Genomic DNA, 17730 nt, shown 5'->3' with positions numbered 1-17730 from the left:
CTAGGACCACAGTTGAAGAAAAGGTCTTCCTCATAAGCAAGGTTTGCCAGCGAATCCGCAAACTGATTCTAGTAACGTGGAATCAGCTGAAAAGACACTCTCTCAAACTCCTCAAGTAGAGTCATCACAGTTCGATGATACATACAAAGGATGGGATTCCGCACTATGTATGTCCCATCTAGCTGATTCAAGATCAACTGGGAATCCCCTTTTACTAACAACAGCCGAATACCACCTTGTTTGGCAATATGCGGTCCCATAATCAAGGCTTTATACTCCGCCATATTGTTAGTGAATCCTACCCTGAGATAAGCAGCTAACTTCATTGTAACTCTACGTCGGGGATCTCGGATTACTACTCCAATACTCCATTTCTAATTAAGGCCCCTGGACACTCCATCAAAATATAATGTGTACTTCCACAATGGGTTTACACAGCCTACCATCACGAATTCCTCTATTCGTAATTATGATAGTCAAAATTCAACATGTTTAGAGGGTAAACTGACGGCTCCATCCCACCTTCTTCATTAAACTCAACAGGGATACTTGTCAACATTCGTAAGCAGTGATGGCAAAAGACTTTGATCTCCCACACAAAGGTTCCGTCTTCTTGCTCAATCACTTTGTATCCTTTGCTCCACCAGATGAGTTTCCCCTGATGATATCTCTGCTCCAGATATGGGTGCTCCAAATAAGGAATTAACCGCCCCATCAACCAGCTCTAAACTCGTCTACAGGTCTCAAATCAGCCCCAGCATGGACCTGCAATGCATTTTCCGTGTTAGCATACTTAGAAATAATAAGGTTTAATATTATTAAGATTAACCTTATTTTTAAATTCTACTCTCTGCAAATAAGCTAGTAGAGCCGTAGACCTATTTTTCCTTATCCTGGCAATCTTGTAGGGGCCATCCCATCTAGGTTCCAGCTTCCCTGGAAACAGCTCCCTACGCGCATCATAGTACAGAGCTAATTGCCCTTTTTTAAAGGTATACTTCTTTGCTTGAAGGTCGTGCAACTGCTTCATCCGACGTTTAGCTACCTCTTGGTGTAATAAGCTCTGCAATTTTAGCTCATCCGGGTGGGCTATGGTCGTGAACCGCTCAAAGAGTGCATCCTCATCTCCCAAAGAGTGGTTAATTGCAAACCGGATGGTTGGCAACTCGATTTCAAGGGATAACACACACTCTTCCCCATAAACTAATTTAAATGGAGTATGGCCGGTAGCTCGCTTGAACATTGTATTGTACGCCTATACTGCCACATACAACTTCCTGTCCCAGTCTCGTTTCTTCTCAGAGACTATTTTAGACAAGATACCCACAAGCTGCTTATTAGTACTTTCAAATTGTCCATTGGCTTGCGGATTATAGGGGGTCGTTTTATTGTGATTGATTTTCCAAGCTTCAGTCAGAGGCTTTTGATCACTTTATTCAAAAAGTGGGTTCCACGGTCCGACACTAGTTCCTTCGGTGGACCGAAACGGCAGATAATCTGCTCTAAAAGGAAACTTGCAATCCCTTTTACATTGTCCTGCCTTGTCACCCGAGCTTCTGACCATTTTGTAAAATAATCAGTTGCTACTATAATGTATCTCTTCTAGGTAGTAGATGACGGGGTGATAGGACCCACAAAGTCAATGCCCCCCCACTTCTCAAATGGAAGGATAGCCATAATAAGCGTAAGTGGCCATTTCCTATTCTCTCTGCTGTCATGTCTTTGACAGATATCACATCTCTTAACATACTCAAAGGAATCTTGGAAGATAGACGGCCACCAATATTCAGCTCTTAAAGCTTTCTGTGCCGTCAACCATCCTGCGAAGTGCCCTCCACATGCAGAGTCATGGCACTCTTCCAAGATGAAAGGAACCTCGTCATGCATCACACATCAATGATAGATATCATCAACACCCTGCCGATATAGTGTTCCTGCGATCAAGGAAAACTTCAAAGCCTATTGTCCGATTTTCCTCTTTTCTGATTTTGATAAACTAGCTCCCGGCTCTCCCATTGATAGATAATGCGTGATAGCAGTATACCAAGATGGAATAGAAGCTATATCAATTTTAAACATTTCTTCAATATCACTTCCTTCAACCAGAGTCTCTTTTGGCTCCCCGAAATCCACAAGGCATTCCACAATACCCTGCAACCTCGGTGGCTTACTCTTAATCTCATAATCGAACTCCTGCAAAGTGATTAACCACTTTGCCAAACGATCAGGCAGTTGCAGCTTGTTCATAAGCAATCTAAGCCCTTTGCCTTCGTATAGAAAACTACCTTCTCATAGAGGGTGTAGTGCCTGAATTTTTTAGTCGCAAAGACCATCTCAAGGCACAACTTCTCCATATAGGTATAGTTAACTTCTGATATGCCCAATTTCCGACTAGCAAAAGCTATCAGACGATACCACTTTGATACCACTTTTCCTCCCAGATTTGGGCTAAATAGCAGTTGATGCTATGCATGGTGGCTGCTGAAAATATGTAAAACACCTCGCCTCTTTTAGGTGCTTTTAAAACTGGTGATTTTACCAGCTCCTGTTTCACATCCTCGAAAGCTACCTCTTGGTAGAGGACTTATTGGGGGCTGATCTTGCTGTAGCGGCTGGGGACTCTCCTTCGGCTACTGTTGCACTCGTAGCAAGGGCCTTTCATGTTGTCTCAATGGTCTTTATGATGAACCCATTCCAATCCACTTCCTTAGGGGACTCTGTTGCTATGCTTTCCAACACTGAGACACAGATCTTGTTCATCAAAGCATTGTATCTCTGTCCTGAGAAGAGGGCATGGACCATCTTTGCTTGCATCTTTACTTCTGGGTTTGGGATGTCTGCCAAACTTACCCCATCCACTGTGTGCATCTCACTCTTGTTCATCCCCAGGATGGCATATATGTCTCTTCTATGATGCTTCACAGCCTTGGGGGCCAAGCCAAGGGCCTTCTCCACCACTTCACCGGTACCTCCACCTGGTGGGCAACATCCCCTCTTCTTACTTTCACTATGCCACAGTTCCTATGAGCATTAAAACTCCTCAAGAAACTCTACGCAAGCACTGTAATCCACCGCTTGTCCCACTTTCTCCACATACATCCAGAGAGTACACTTGTCCACCAGCTGCTTTACTGCTAGCTCCTCTAGGATGGCTTCGTCCAAGTTTAGAGTGTGCTTGAAGGTGAGCTGATTAAATCCTCGTGTCTCCACACCTATCTCGTACTTGGCTTGTTCTTCTTCTGTGAACGGAAGCTTACCGCCTTTTTCCTGTCCTACCATTGTTGTGGGTACTTGCCATGCAATAGTACCCATAATTAGTATTGATGGGGTAGGCAAGACTGAATTATGGCATTATGAAAGAATTGAACAATTAGAAAAGCTGCACGAGAATGTGAAATTTGAGAAATAAAAAACTGAAAGAAAAGACATGAATTTTCCAAGTGTACTTTACTCTTAAGTTTTTATGCGTAGTTTAACTCTTCATTATGTTTTTCCTTTGTGTTATGTTTTCTTGATCACCTTACCCCCTCCCCCTTGTGGAAAGATGAAAATTCCTTCTAGGATTGAATAGGACAAGGCAAGAATGTTAAAGCACAGCGTGGTGTGTTTAAATTGACAACATCCACTAGTAGAAATTTGGGTTGTATTCCAATTGGGCATGATGGTCAAGTTAATGTAGTCTAATGGATGCTTGTGTGAAATACATTAAGACATCGTTAGCACATTGCCAAATTTGAGGCGGCTAGCAATGTGTTGCTCTTCTTTTGTAAGGACTTGGTCAATGTAAGGATGGGTCAATAAATGGTCGTCAAGCAGTTTATCACGCAAGATGGCCATAACCCTAAAAGAAGTAGGAGCTATTGTTGAGACATCGAGCTCCACTCGTGATATGCCAGGGTGACCGTTGTATGAGCAATATACACTTGGCAAATAACCCAGTCTATCATGCTAGAACAAAGCACATTGAGGTGCATTATCACTATGTGCAGGAGAGGGTTTTACTAGGTCTTATTGATCTAGTTTATGTCAGCATACAGGATCAGGTAGCTGACATATTCACAAAGGCATTGGGTGCAGAGAAGTTGCACAAGTTCAGAGACCTGCTTGATGTGTAGGAATTGGGATTGAGCTCGAGGGGGAGTGTTGAGACATCGAGCTCCACTCGTGATATGCCAGGGTGACGGTTGTGCATTTATGTCACCGACTTGTTAGCTGTAGATGCGGTTGGTACACCGCCCATGAATAATAGCTAGATGATAGCTATCCTTATCTACTCTAGTTCGTGGCTTAGTTAGTATGCCACCTTAGTTAGTTGAGTTTGGTTTGAGACCCATATATAGGATTCTTCTATTTCTATGTACTAGAGTTCTTTTGGCTTACAAAACTAAGAAGAGGAAAACTGTTTTCAGCCTCCACGTGTGTGTGTATTCCCCCATTGTGCAAGCAAGAAAGCTACAAGTGAGACTCCTTCCTTCTCTCCCACAATCTTGATAGCTATGTACGTGGAGTCATATTCTGCAGCCTTGATTGTGCATCTCTGCTCGACATTCATCATAATTTAGCAGCCTTTTCACTCCCATTGGAGGCGTAAGGCATACCATTGCTATAAGAATGAAGAGGTAGAGTTTGCAAGACTCACGAGCTCTTCAAGCTCTTGGACTGGTGCAGAGCCGACAGGCTTTTGGTATGAGGTCAGCATCTTGCTAATGATTGCTTGCTCCTTTGAGACTTCACTACTAGCGATAAGATCAATTGCAACCTTGGGGAATTTTGATGGTCATGAGCTCGTACTCTTTCCAGGTGCATGGTAAAGCACGGACTTCAGAAGCAAGTGGCTCATCAAGAAGGCCAAAAGGTCTAGCTGCTCATAACTTTGGGCGAAGGTTGTGAATGTGTTGTCCAGCATTTTAATGCAAGTAACCAAGTCATCACCTGAATTGGCAGAAAGGTCCTTGGCCATAGCAAGAAATGAGTGTCACTCATATGAAGGCCTAAGACTTGCTAGTGGCTGCAGTGGAATAGAACTAGATGGATGCATTAGCGATGATATTTTGCTAGATTTCTCCTTGGTATGAGCATCCTCTTGGAAGGTTAGTTGTGTGTCTAACGGCTTGGACGACATGCAACCTTCATCATGAGCTGCTTTGAGCATGCAAGAGTTGATTGCATTAGATGATTGCGAGACATCTAGCTACTGCGTAAGTTGATAGGTTTGTGAGATCTCGAGAGACATAGTGGGTTTAGGCTGCACGAGACTAATTGGTCGAGTCTCTAGGGGCTTTGCTTTGGCATCAGTAGTGGCTAGTTTAGAGCCAGCAGGTTGTGGCTTTGATCGATAGATGGGCTTAGGTTTTTGGGCTTCAGCCTTTGTGGTTGTCATAGATTTGACAGCTTGGGTTTTAGGTATGGCTGGTTGTTTAATGAACACACTACTTGAAGTAGGTGTGGCCGCAAGCTGTGTAAGGGGTTTGTTCTTAAGGACTGATGTCTTGGGCACCCAGATCCAGCTGTTGCCCTCATAGTATCCTTGAGAACGTAATAGGGTTATGGGGACCCATCGCGGCTTAAGGGTGTGTTTACGTCTTTGGCATCAAGGCTACTTTCTAGACTTTGCATGAGAGTTTCTAGGTCTGCGGAGTCACATTTGGTTATAGTGGGAAGGCTTGCCTTGATGTTTAGGTACCCATTGAAATGTAGGTTGCTTAACCTGAGGAGTGGGTTTGGTGGGGTGGTGTTTTGTGGGATAAGTGGGGTGTGACACATCACAACCCCCCTCCTTAGCCTTAGGCATGGTCTTCTCTATTGGTGGAGTGGCGGTCTTGGAGGGACCTGCACTACCCTTGTTGAAAGTTGTCACGATGCGCACATTTCCTATGGCAAGGTGAATACACTGCAGATCATAATCGACATAAAAATGGGTTTGTTTTTTGAAAGTGCTCCCTAGCAGTGATGCCTTGCTTGCCTCCTTCGTGTTGGGCAACACATAGAAGATGATTGGCAAACTTTCAGACTCAATAGAGATAACGACTTTGCATTTCCCAAGGAGTGCATAGGATTCGCCCCCAAATGGGCTAAGTTTAGCATTAGCTGGCTGCAACTGGGGTTGACCAATGAGGGTCCAATGAGCATGGGTTAGGACATTGACAACAACTCCCTCATCGATCAAAGCATTAAAAGAATGTATCTTTTGGGCTATGTCCATGATTCGTAAATAAGCTAGAGCAACAACTTCCTCATCATCCTCTATCTCGGTGATGTAAAATATTACACGGTGCAGCGAACAGAATCTGAGAAAGAGATAGAGAGTACACAACAGATAAGAGGAGAATCAATAAATTCTTTAACTTCAAATAACTGATACAAAGATGGCTCTATCCACCCGTGGGCTTCCACTGTGTGAAGCTTAGATGGCGATCTAGACAGACGATAGGTGAAGAGCTTAAGGCTAGCTGGAACAACAACTCTAATTGGGTGAAAGATGAGTGATCGATGGCTGTGAAGGGGTTTAGTTTTTATAGCGTGCGAAGGCCGTGAGGTTGGCCTGACCGACCTACCATATAAGCCTCCACTAGTCGGCCAGGGAATATTCCAAGGAATATTCCCTTTGCCATCGGGCTGGGAGCGCTGCCCCCGGACCCCCGCCAAGGGGGCCGCTGGCCCCCCTGGGACCCCCCAGCCAGGGGCCGCTTCCGCGGCCCCCGGACCCCACAATAAAGGCCCCTTTTAACTCCCTTACCCTGCAACTCGATGTAATGCATCTCAAGTTGCTACCAGCTTAACCACTCCGTCTAACCCAAAGATTAGACCCACAATGGTCACCTTTTTGCCATCCGGTCACATAGACCTCATCTGATATACAAGTCAGGACTGAACCAATGTCTGGGCTCACATTTGGCTTCTCCTCATAATGGAGGCCTTACAACTTTGAGCACCATGGATCATTGGTAGCACCTAATGAGGGTGGGGCATTGATCATATCTAATACCCCCCCTCAATGTCCACCCATAGGTGAACTATCTCCTCGGCCCAATGCCGAGTCTCTGAAGATGAACTTGAAGCAGATCCTTCGTAAGTGCTTTGGTGAAGATATCTGCTCCATTCTCCTCTGTTGGACAGTAGACTAGTTCCACTATCCCATCCTCCATCAAATCACGCACATAGTGATACTGGATCTCTATATGTTTGGTGCGTGCATGAAACACTGGATTTTTTGCAATGGCGATGCAACTCTGATTGTCACATCTCAGCACATTTGGTTCTTCATCCTGCACTCCCATATGCCATAGAATCCTTCTCAACCATACTGCTTCACATGCAGCAAAACAAGCTGCCTTGTATTCTGCTTCGGTAGAAGACAATGCCACTGTTGGCTGTTTCTTACTAATCCAAGAGAAAATTCCTGAACCCAAAGAGAAACAATAACCAGAAACTGACTTCCTGGAATCGCTGTCTCCTATCCAATTTGAGTCACAGTTCCCCCTAAGAGAAGTTCCGAAACTGTATGTGATACCATAGTCAAGAGTTTTCTTCAAGTATCTGAGCACCCGCATCCTAGCCTTCCAATGACTCTCATGAGGTTTGTTTGAGAGCCTGCTCAAAACACCAATATCAAAACTGATATCTAGTCTGGTGTTACACAAGTAGATCAGACTGCTGACTAACCTCCTATACCTCCTAATGTCTGCTAGTGCTAATGTATCCTCGACGGATAACTTTGCATTCACCTCCATAGGTGTAGCTATCTCCTTGCACTCGGTCATGCCAAATGCCTTCAAGATATCCCATGCATACTTCTTCTGAGAGATGAAGATATTTCATGGCTCTTGCCAGACTTCAATCCCCAAACAATAGTGCAGCAAGCCCAAGTCTGTCATTTCAAACTCAGAACTCAAAGCCTTTCGAGTTTGGTTGATCATATCTTCATAGTCACCTGTAATAAGAAGGTCGTCCACATATAGGACAATCACTACAGACTTTTTACCATCCCTGTAAACATACAAGTTAGCATGTGAGGCACATCTTTTGAAGTTTAGGTTTAAAAAGAACTTATCTATCTGCTGGTACCATGCTCTGGGGGCTTGTTTCAACCCATATAATGCCTTCTTTAGCTTACACACTTTGTTCTTAGAATGGGGGGCCTCAAACCCTAGTGGCTGAGCCATGTACACCTCCTCCTTGAGGTCACCATTTAAGAATGCTGACTTAACATCCATTTGGTACACTGGCCACTTCTTATGGGCAGCCACTACAATTACCCTGTGAATAGTGGTCATTCTGGCAGTTGGGAAAAATGACTCTTGAAAATCAAACCCTTCAACTTGTGAAAATCCTTGGGCAACCAGTCTAGCTTTGTACTTTTCTAAGGTACCATGAGCCTTGTACTTTACCTTCCAAATCCATTTGGTGACAAAAACCTTCCGCTTTGCTGGTCGATCCACTAGCTCCCAAGTGTCATTCTTCATTATGCTGTCATACTCCGCCTGCATAGCAGCCTTCCATGATGGATCTGCAAGTGCTTCTTCTAAGTTAGTTGGCTCCTTTACTTCTCTCATAATCTCAACCATCTAGGCCATATTGACTATGTGAGTAGAAGCCCTACTTTGCTCCTCTATTCTCTGAGACCTCCTTTATCCGTCTGCCTTTTCCTCAACAGATGCAGGCGTAGGATTATTGTGGTCATAGAGCTGCTTCACCCAGCGCGGCAATGGATTTTCCGGTGGGGTGATGTCAGGTTGGTGAACTTTTTCCTCATCATCTGAAGATGATGCTTCCTCCTCCTTAAGGATAGGGATAGCTCTCGGGACAGGTTCATAGTGGACTACTTCTTTGCTTGATGATAAAGTGTAAGAACTTGCCTTCTCCTCCTCCATTGTATGCGGCTCCTCCTTGAACACCACATCACGGCTCGCGATGATCTTATTTGCCTCTTGGTCATATAATTTATAAGCCTTCTGCTCATCACTATAACCCAAGAAGATACATTTTCTGCTTTTTGGTTTTAACTTGTTTCTCTTCTCATCTGGAACATGTGCATAACATTCAAATCCAAAAATTGTGAAATGTGAGACAGATGGTTTCTTACCAGTGTAAGCCTCATGAGGTGTTTTTCCCTTGAGAGCCTTTGTGTAGCTCCGATTTAGAATGTAGACTGTAGTATTAACAGCTTCAGCCCAAAAATGGTTAGGCAATCCCTTGTCCTTTAGCATGCATCTTGCCATCTCCACAATGGTGCGATTCCTGCGTTCCACAACACCGTTCTGTTGAGGTGTGTGAGGCGTCGTCAATTGACGCTTGATCCCTTTGCTCTTGCAAAAGCCTTCAAACTCCTTTCAGTTGAACTCACCACCACCATCTGTTCTAAATTTCTTCACACTTTTCCTTGTTTCATTCTCAACAAGTTTTAGCCATTCTTTAAACTTACCAAAAGCTTGAGCCTTATCATGAAGGAAGTACACCCACATCTTCCTACTGTAGTTGTCGACAATCAACATAAAATAAGAAGATCCCCCCAAGGCCTGTGTAGGCATCTTACCACACAAGTCAGCATGCACCAACTCTAGAGGAGCCTGTGCTCTATTCTTGCTTTCTTGTGGAAATGCCTTTCTCTGTTGCTTGCCCATCATACAAGCTTCACATGGTTCCTTCAATTCAGTTATTGTAGGTAGGTGAGCAACCATACCTTGCTTTTGCATTTCCTTTAACACTACAAATCCGATGTGTCCAAACTTTTCATGCCAAAGCTTACTTGTGCCCACTCCAGCGGTGGCTGTAAGAGCACTTAGTTCATACAGGTTGTTCCTTCTTTCTCCTTTGCCAACAATTGTGCCAGCACTATCAAGAATTTCTGCACCTGTCTTCTTGAACCTCACTTCATGATCAAGATCACTTATGGCAGCAAAGGATAAGAGATTTCTCCTGATTTTGGGAACATACAACACATTTGAAAGCTTTTTTACTTCACCATTTGCAGCAACAAAAGAAATAGTACATGTGCCCGTAGCAGGGCATTTAGCATCATTTCCAACCGTCACAGTGATGGATTCTTGTAGAGACTACATAGAACTGTATAGACCTTTTTTGTTGGTCATGTGACGGGAGGCCCCACTATCCAACACCCATGAGTCAGTGATGGATTCTTGTAGAGACTACATAGAACTATATAGACCTTTCTTGTTGGTCATGTGACGGGAGGCCCCACTATCCAACACCCATGAGTCAGTGGTAGATTATTCTTGCACCGAGGAGCACACTTCCTCAATGGTCGCCATGAATAATTCCAGCTCTGCTTCATTCGTATTGGCTATCTCTTTCCCTTTACTTTTAAGGGTACCATTCTTTTCATCTGCCTTCTTGACATGACAATCTGCAATTGCATGTCCTTTCTTCTTGCAGTAGAAGCACTCTCCTTGAAACTTCTTCTTTCCTCCCTTCTTCTTTTTGTCACCATCATTTTTGGTGGAGGAACCACCTTTGCCTTCTGCATTGGCAGAGAATGTAGCATCTCCATTGTTGCTTCCTTCTTGGGCTTTCAGCCTCCACTCCTCCTCCATTAATAATGCACAAAACTCCTCAAAAGTCAAAGCTTGAGGTCTCACCTGAGTATTAAGGGCAGTTACTAGTCCATCAAACTTTTGTGGACAAATCTGAAGACACCTTCGAGCTAGCTCTTTACTAGTCTTTTGTATCCCAGCGCCAGCCATCTGGTCGCGCAGATTCTTAATTCGAGTGATGAATGCTTCAACCGTCTCTCCTTCGGCAAACTTCTCTGCTGCTAGTTGATTCTCCAAGTTTTGAATCCTTTTTTGGTTTCGTGTTTCATACTGACTCCTTAGTACATTCCAAGCCTCTGACACTTTGGTTGTATGCTAAATCAAAGTCAGAACACTGTCAGAACAGCTTGTAACTAAGGCACACAATGCATCTGCATTCCTTTGTTTCCAAGCTCGTAGAAGATCTGCATTCGGAGGAATCATCACACTAGGATTTAATGGATTGGGGGTAGGCTGTGGTTCTGCGTCAGTCCCCAGCACAGTCTCCAAAAGCTCATAAGAATCAAGGATAGTTGTAATTTTGAACTTCCACAAGGTGTAGTTTGTACCATCTAACTTGCCTTCGCTGAAGGTTGGTGGACGAATCCTCAGTGTGTTTGAATAGCCGATACAGCAACACCACCTCCTGCACCACTTCCTGATGCACCAGAACCGCTTCCGGAAGTCGACATAGTTTCTCTTTGCTGTTGAAGCCTTTGCCTCTTGCACACTCTCCGATCTCTAGAGCCCCCTGGGCTCTGATACCATGTAAAATATTACACGGCACAGCGAACAAAATTTGAGAAAGAGATAGAGAGTACACAACAGATAAGAGGAGAATTAGTAAATTCTTTAACTTCAAACAACTAATACAAAGATGCCTCTGTCCACCCATGCGATTCCACTGTGTGAAGCTTAGATGGCGATCTAGACAGACGATAGGTGAAGAGCTTAAGGCTAGCTGGAACAACAATTCTAACTGGGTGAAAGATGAGTGATCGATGGTTGTGAAGGGGTTTAGCTTTTATTGCCTGCGAAGGCCGTGAGGTTGGCCTGACCGACCTACCATATAAGCCTCCACTAGTCGGCCAGGAAATATTCTAAGGAATATTCCCTTTACCATCGGGCCGCGGGCGCTACCCCTACACGGCCCCCGGACCCCACAATAAAGGCCCCTTTTAACTCCCTTACCCTGCAACTCGATGCAATGCGCCTCGAGTTGCTACCAGCTTAACCACTCCGTCTAACCCAAAGATTAGACCCACAATGGTCACCTTTTTGCGATCCGGTCACATAGACCTCATCTGATATACAAGTCAGGACTCAACCAATGTCCGGGCTCACATTTGGCTTCTCCTCATAATGGGGGCCTTACAACTTTGAGCACCATGGATCATTGGTAGCACCTAATGAGGGTGGGGCATTGATCATATCTAACAGGTGATGGTTGTGATGTAGACATTGACAGGGTCCTCTATCATAGGGGGCTCATGTAAAGGATGTGTGGGAGGGTAGTACTTCTTCATGCGACTATCATTGAAAAAGCCTATGCCCTTGCCTTCTAGTGTTTCAAGTTTGACATTGCCCATCCTACTGATGATACACACTCTAAAAGGTCCTAACCCTCGAAACTTCATTTTCTGCTTATGGCCCTTCACAGAGTACAACAACACAAGGTCGCCCTAGTCAAAATCATGTTGTTTGACATGCTTGTCAAACCACATCTTTCTTCGCACCTTTTCACAAATTAGAGCGTGGGTGGTGATGAGTCTAGTTTCAGTGAGGCATTCCAACTCGATAAGATGGTTAGTCCAAGCCTCTTTCCCTTCCCAATGCTCCTGCACCGCTATCCTCAAGCTAGGCATAAAAAATTCTAAAGGCAGGATAGCCTCGGTTCCATATGTTAGCCTGAAGGGCGTTTGTTCCACATCCGTTTTATAGGTTGTTTGATAGGCCCATGAAGCTACCATGAGCTTCTTATCCTAGTCGCTCCGAGAAGTGGAAACCACCTTTGTGAGCACATTGACCAGGATCTTATTCATTGATTCTGCTTGGCCATTGGCTTGGGGATAGTACGATGAATACTTCCTATGGATGATCAAGAAGGTTGCGCCCTTTGACCTTGAAATCTTCAAGGATATTTGAGGTCTTCAAGGTCTTGAAAGTCCAAGTCTTCCCCTCCTTGATTTGATGCTAGAGTAGCACAAAAAACTCAGATTTGATCAGAGGCAAAGTTGATTGTGTCAGATGGCACAAGTGATAAGAGTCACCAGATTAGTGTTAAGAGACACTATGCTTGACTATGCTTCAATCTTGCCAAAAAAAATCACCAAGATCTCCCATCATCAATGATTTGTTAAGAATGTATGCCGAATCCAATGATATTTGAGTTTTAACACTATGGCTTTGAAAGATTGGCTATAGAGTCTTCATTAGGGTTTCTGTGTTGGCCTGGTTTTTTGTTCTATGTGCATTGTAGACTTGATCATTTCCCAAACTTTTTACATGGATAGAAAGCCTATCTCATGGACTTTCAAAGCCCCATGGTGATGGCCCAGATCGCAACACACAGGAAGTGTAGAGACGGTACGAATAGGCTGCACTTGTTCAGGGATTGCGACTATGAATTTCCATAATGCTGGACTATAGAGTGATTGATGTTAAGCATTCTCATGATGGAAAGATATGACCAAAATTTAGAAACATTTCCCTAGAAGGAAGCATGAAGAGGTATGGGCTGTAGGGGTAGATCAAGAAGCTCCAAGTGAGCTGGGTACTATTTGGCTATGGCAAACAAGAGGGCAAAGTGAAGATGGAGGTGTAAAATGAGTTCATTCACTCAAGTCAAGTTGGACTTGAGCTGAGAGGAGTGAGAGGAGATTTGTAGGAGTAGAGAGGTGAGCTAAAACATGCTAAGACATGCTCAATTGCGCTCTAATACCATGTAAAAACACAGATCTAGATCATGGCAGCTATGGTGGCTCAGAGATTCCTCATAGAGCAACACTAGATTCATGAGTACTTAGACATTATAGGAATTAAGACTTAACTAAAAGTACAAACACAAGCAAATCAAGTACACTAAGATAAAGAACAAAAAAAAACAATGACATTGCATTCATCACATATGAAAGTGACATCCAAGTACAATCTTATACTTCTCTCGTCTCGCATGTGGCTATGGAGGATGGAGCTTGGAGGTGGAGGTTTGAGGATGCTTGAGCTTGCATCAAGAATCATGGAGCTATCGAAGTGCTTGAGAGAGGAAGCAACTCAATCGGGCATCAAGGTAAGCTCACCATACTCATAGAGAGGGATAGTGCATCGGCTATGTGAGAGGTAGCCATTAGTGCTTGCTTGAAATGCTTGAGCAATAAGCCATCTCTGGGTCTTGGCGGTTGAGTTTATGCTCTCTCCTCTACATTTTGGTTATGTTGTCAGGACCAACAGATTCAAGCTTGAGCACTTGCATGCTTCAAATCAAGCATTGAAGTAAGGATTTCATCCCCGAATTGGAGCTTGAGATAGATAGGAGGTTTTGGGTCTTTAATCCATGCTACAAGTAAGTATTTTTTATTCTTGATGGTTAGTTTAGTAGGAGAAATTAGTTTAGTACTTTTCTTTTGATTTTTATTGCATTTAGAGTAGGTTAAGGTTAGAAAATTGGTTGAAAAAGGGTAGGGTTTGCTACTGTAAAACATGCCAAAAAGGGCATAAATCTAGGAAAAACAGGAAGAAGGACAGCTGAAGGGGGTTGAGGCCAACAAGCGAGGGGGCAGGAATGACAAGAACCTTGTGAAGGAGGGGTTTAATAGCTAGGAGACCAGGGGGGAGACAATTTGAAACCATGGTTTTTTGAAAGAGAGTGTGTGTGTGAGCTTCATTACATGAACCTGCTTTAATCGCATTGTCGACAAGTTCTTTGCCCACTACAGGTATACCCACATCTTCTCCTTCATGCATAGGTAGGATCTGGAGGTGCTTGACTAGTGTGAAGGCCACAATCACTCTGCATGGAAAATTTTACGTTGACTCGAAAAAAGTGCGTCACGTTCGGCCCGTCCAAGTGACGGCGATTCCGGGCTGAGTCTCAGAATTGGCCCTCGACCCACTCCCATTCTGCCATTTGACCCAATCGACTCGGACGGTTGGAAACTCAGCCCTTGGCCCACTCGACTTGGACACGAAAATTTGACCCTCGACCTGATGGCCCTCGGCTCGGCCATTCAAGCCAATTGACTCAAATAGGTGGAAGCTCAGCCCTCAACCCACTCGACTCAAACATGTCAAAATTCAGCCCTCAGCCCATCCCGTATTTGGCCCTTGGCCCAATTGGCTTGGACACCCACCACTTGGCCCTTCCGAATCAGCCCCACTCGACCCCTGCAATTTGGATTTGTTAGGTCCAGTCTGATTTTTCCAGAATTTTTTGACAATTGAACCAGACCACCTAGACACCGACTTTACAAATATTTGAAGACTATACAGACGCTTGAGATGGCTTTCTGGCACAAGGAACAAAGGGATCAACGAGACTCAGGCATAGACGCGACACTAGTCGACCATCTAAGCAATCCAGCCTAGCAGTAGCATCGAGTGGAGTCTTAGAGCACTAACAAATCATGACTGAGCGAAGGAAATAGCAAAGAACCCTATTAACCCACGGGGACGGCCAAAAACTGAGAGTACAAGCTTATCAGGCTAAACCCATAATGAGAGTGCTAGAGTCGTCTAGGCACTTGTTTTCTCACTCACTCTGATTTCAAGCCCTCAAAGCACAATTGTGAAGAGCTAAAAGCCTGATTTCGCATAGTGCATAGAAAAGAGCACACGCACACACACACGCATAGAGTGAGGATAAGTTGAGAACTAGTTGTAATTAACAAGGAACACACCTAGACTTAAAAACTTGAAGGAACCCACTAGTAAGAGAAGACCCAAAGACATAGAAGGGTGATCAAATCCCCAAAAGGAGGACCAAGCAAAAGACATAGCCAAAAATCAAATGCAACAAGGACAGACAATATCGTGGAAGTGGATCTACCCGGCCTTATCGATTTGATCGACAACTTGGCAGAACAGGAAGTCCTAGACATGGAAGAGGGTAGCTCAGGCCGTAGAAGCAACAAGGAGCTTAACCTAGGAGACTTTCCTGAGGCTGTCCAACAGTTAGTGAACAAATACAATGCTCAAACCCGGCTAGAGTATCGTGGTAGACCTGTAAAGGACATCATAGTAGATCTCGAGGAGGAGAGGAAGCTGGCACGTAGGGCTTTAGAGCTACGTACAACCAAGATCAACAAACTAGGAACTTACGCCAGAGCTTAGAAATGCGAGAGATCTAGAGAGTGCTAGCCCTAGCAGGTAGAAAGTGGTCAGAGAGCGAGAGAGTGCTAGAAGGAGACCTCACACTGAGCAAGCTCTTGACGAAGCAACTACTAGATAACATGGTAGTAGAGCAAAGCTTTGCAGCATTAGCAACATCACTGCTAGCAGGATTGGGGGTCAACCAAGGCTCTAAGAGCCAATCCAAAATTCCTATGGTGGCAAAGCAACTGGACAAATACCATGGACAAATACCAAGCTAACGACGACCCATACAGCTTTGTGGAATAGTTTGAGCAGGTCTACAAGGCCAATGGCCTCACCGATCCTACTCAATGCTCCCAAGCCTTCGAACTGTGCCTCGGTGATAAGGGGATGTGGTACATGAGTCTAGATGATGCATAGCGTGCCAATTTCAATGGCTTGAAAAATCTCTTCATTAAGAGATTTTTCAAACATGGATACTCTGATAACTTGCTAGTGCGACTCATGAATGTCAAGTAGAGAGAGAAGGAGGACATTCGAGATTATGTGACCCATATGAGGAGCCCCTTGAAAAGAATCCCAATTGGCAAGAGACCAACCGAAAGAGTGGTAACCATGGTGTTCATCAATGGAATATGAAGTGAAGAGCTCTACAAAGCCTTGGTCGGCAACTCGAGCTTATAGCGAGATGCACAGGCAAGGGTCTTTGAAGAAGCTATTAGAGTGGATGACCAGCTCAAGGAAAAAGGCTCCAGAGGCTCAAATCGAGAAGAGTTTGGCACTAGGATTTCTGAGAGGGTCTCAACGCCGAGTGAGAGAGCCGACCCAAGCATGTAGGACAAAGGGAAGGGCACTGATTCGGGACAAGAGCTAGCGGAGATTAGGATGGCCATAGCCAAACTACAGGAGATTATGAGATGACCAATGTGCCCACATGCCCAATGTGTGCATTATGGTGGAAACCACTTGCTAGCTAAGTGTAAGGATCCTAGGTCACAATTGTGCGCTAATTGTGGTAGGTTCGGCCATGACACCATGCATTGAGATTACATCAGAGGCTCCCATACCCATAGCCTTACGGCCATCCCTACCTTGTGAACATGCCACTGAACTTCTTTGGAAGGGGAGCCCCATTGGCTCTCTTGGAACCTAATGATGCTAAACCAACCATCTCTAGGATGGAAATAAATCCTACAGGTATCCCTAAACCACCTAGATCCTACGTGACCCATGCACCTAGTGATACTCTAGTCCACTATGTGGATGAGCCAAGCAACAAGGAGCCTTATGTAAACCCATACGTGTCATAGAATGAGGAAGGAAATGCTATCCTCATGGAATATTGATCAGTACCGATGATGGCATTAGGTAGAGGAAGAGGCAGATGCCTAGGAGGGCAAACCCAAGAGTGAGTCATGTGTTGGACTTGCTATCACACCCATGACATATTTCTTCGCACTGCCCCGAGAGGGAGCAAGAAAATAGAGATAAGATGAACCTGAGATGTGCTGAGTGTGGAATCACTCATCTCTTTGTTGATTTCCCTAGGTGGAGGCCATCCTCTAGTTTGGCAAAAGAGCCATCTGTTCCATTGGGGTTGTTCCATGTTGAGACACTCGACGGGGAGGCCACACCTATCCCATTGCATGTCATGACCCGCATGCAGACGAAGCAGACTGGTATATCATTGCCAAGGCTCAGTTGGAAAGAAGAGTCAGAGACGAAGGAAAAAGAGACCAGATGCTAAGGTCACCCTCAAAACCAAAAGTGCCACAAAATTGCCAGCTTGAGGGAAAGTCATTGACACAAAAGAAGAAATGTCGGCTCCTCGGATGGCTGAAAAGGGAAATGCTAAGGTCCCAACCCAAAGTGCCAACTCGAAGCCATCAAG

Source organism: Lygodium microphyllum, chromosome 11 (assembly GCF_053477565.2).
Source record: "Lygodium microphyllum isolate KBCC chromosome 11, Lygodium_microphyllum_v1.1.10, whole genome shotgun sequence".
In the NCBI taxonomy this organism is placed as follows: Eukaryota; Viridiplantae; Streptophyta; class Polypodiopsida; order Schizaeales; family Lygodiaceae; genus Lygodium; species Lygodium microphyllum.
The sequence above is the reverse complement of the archived record's forward strand: the minus strand, read 5'-3'. Positions refer to the sequence as shown.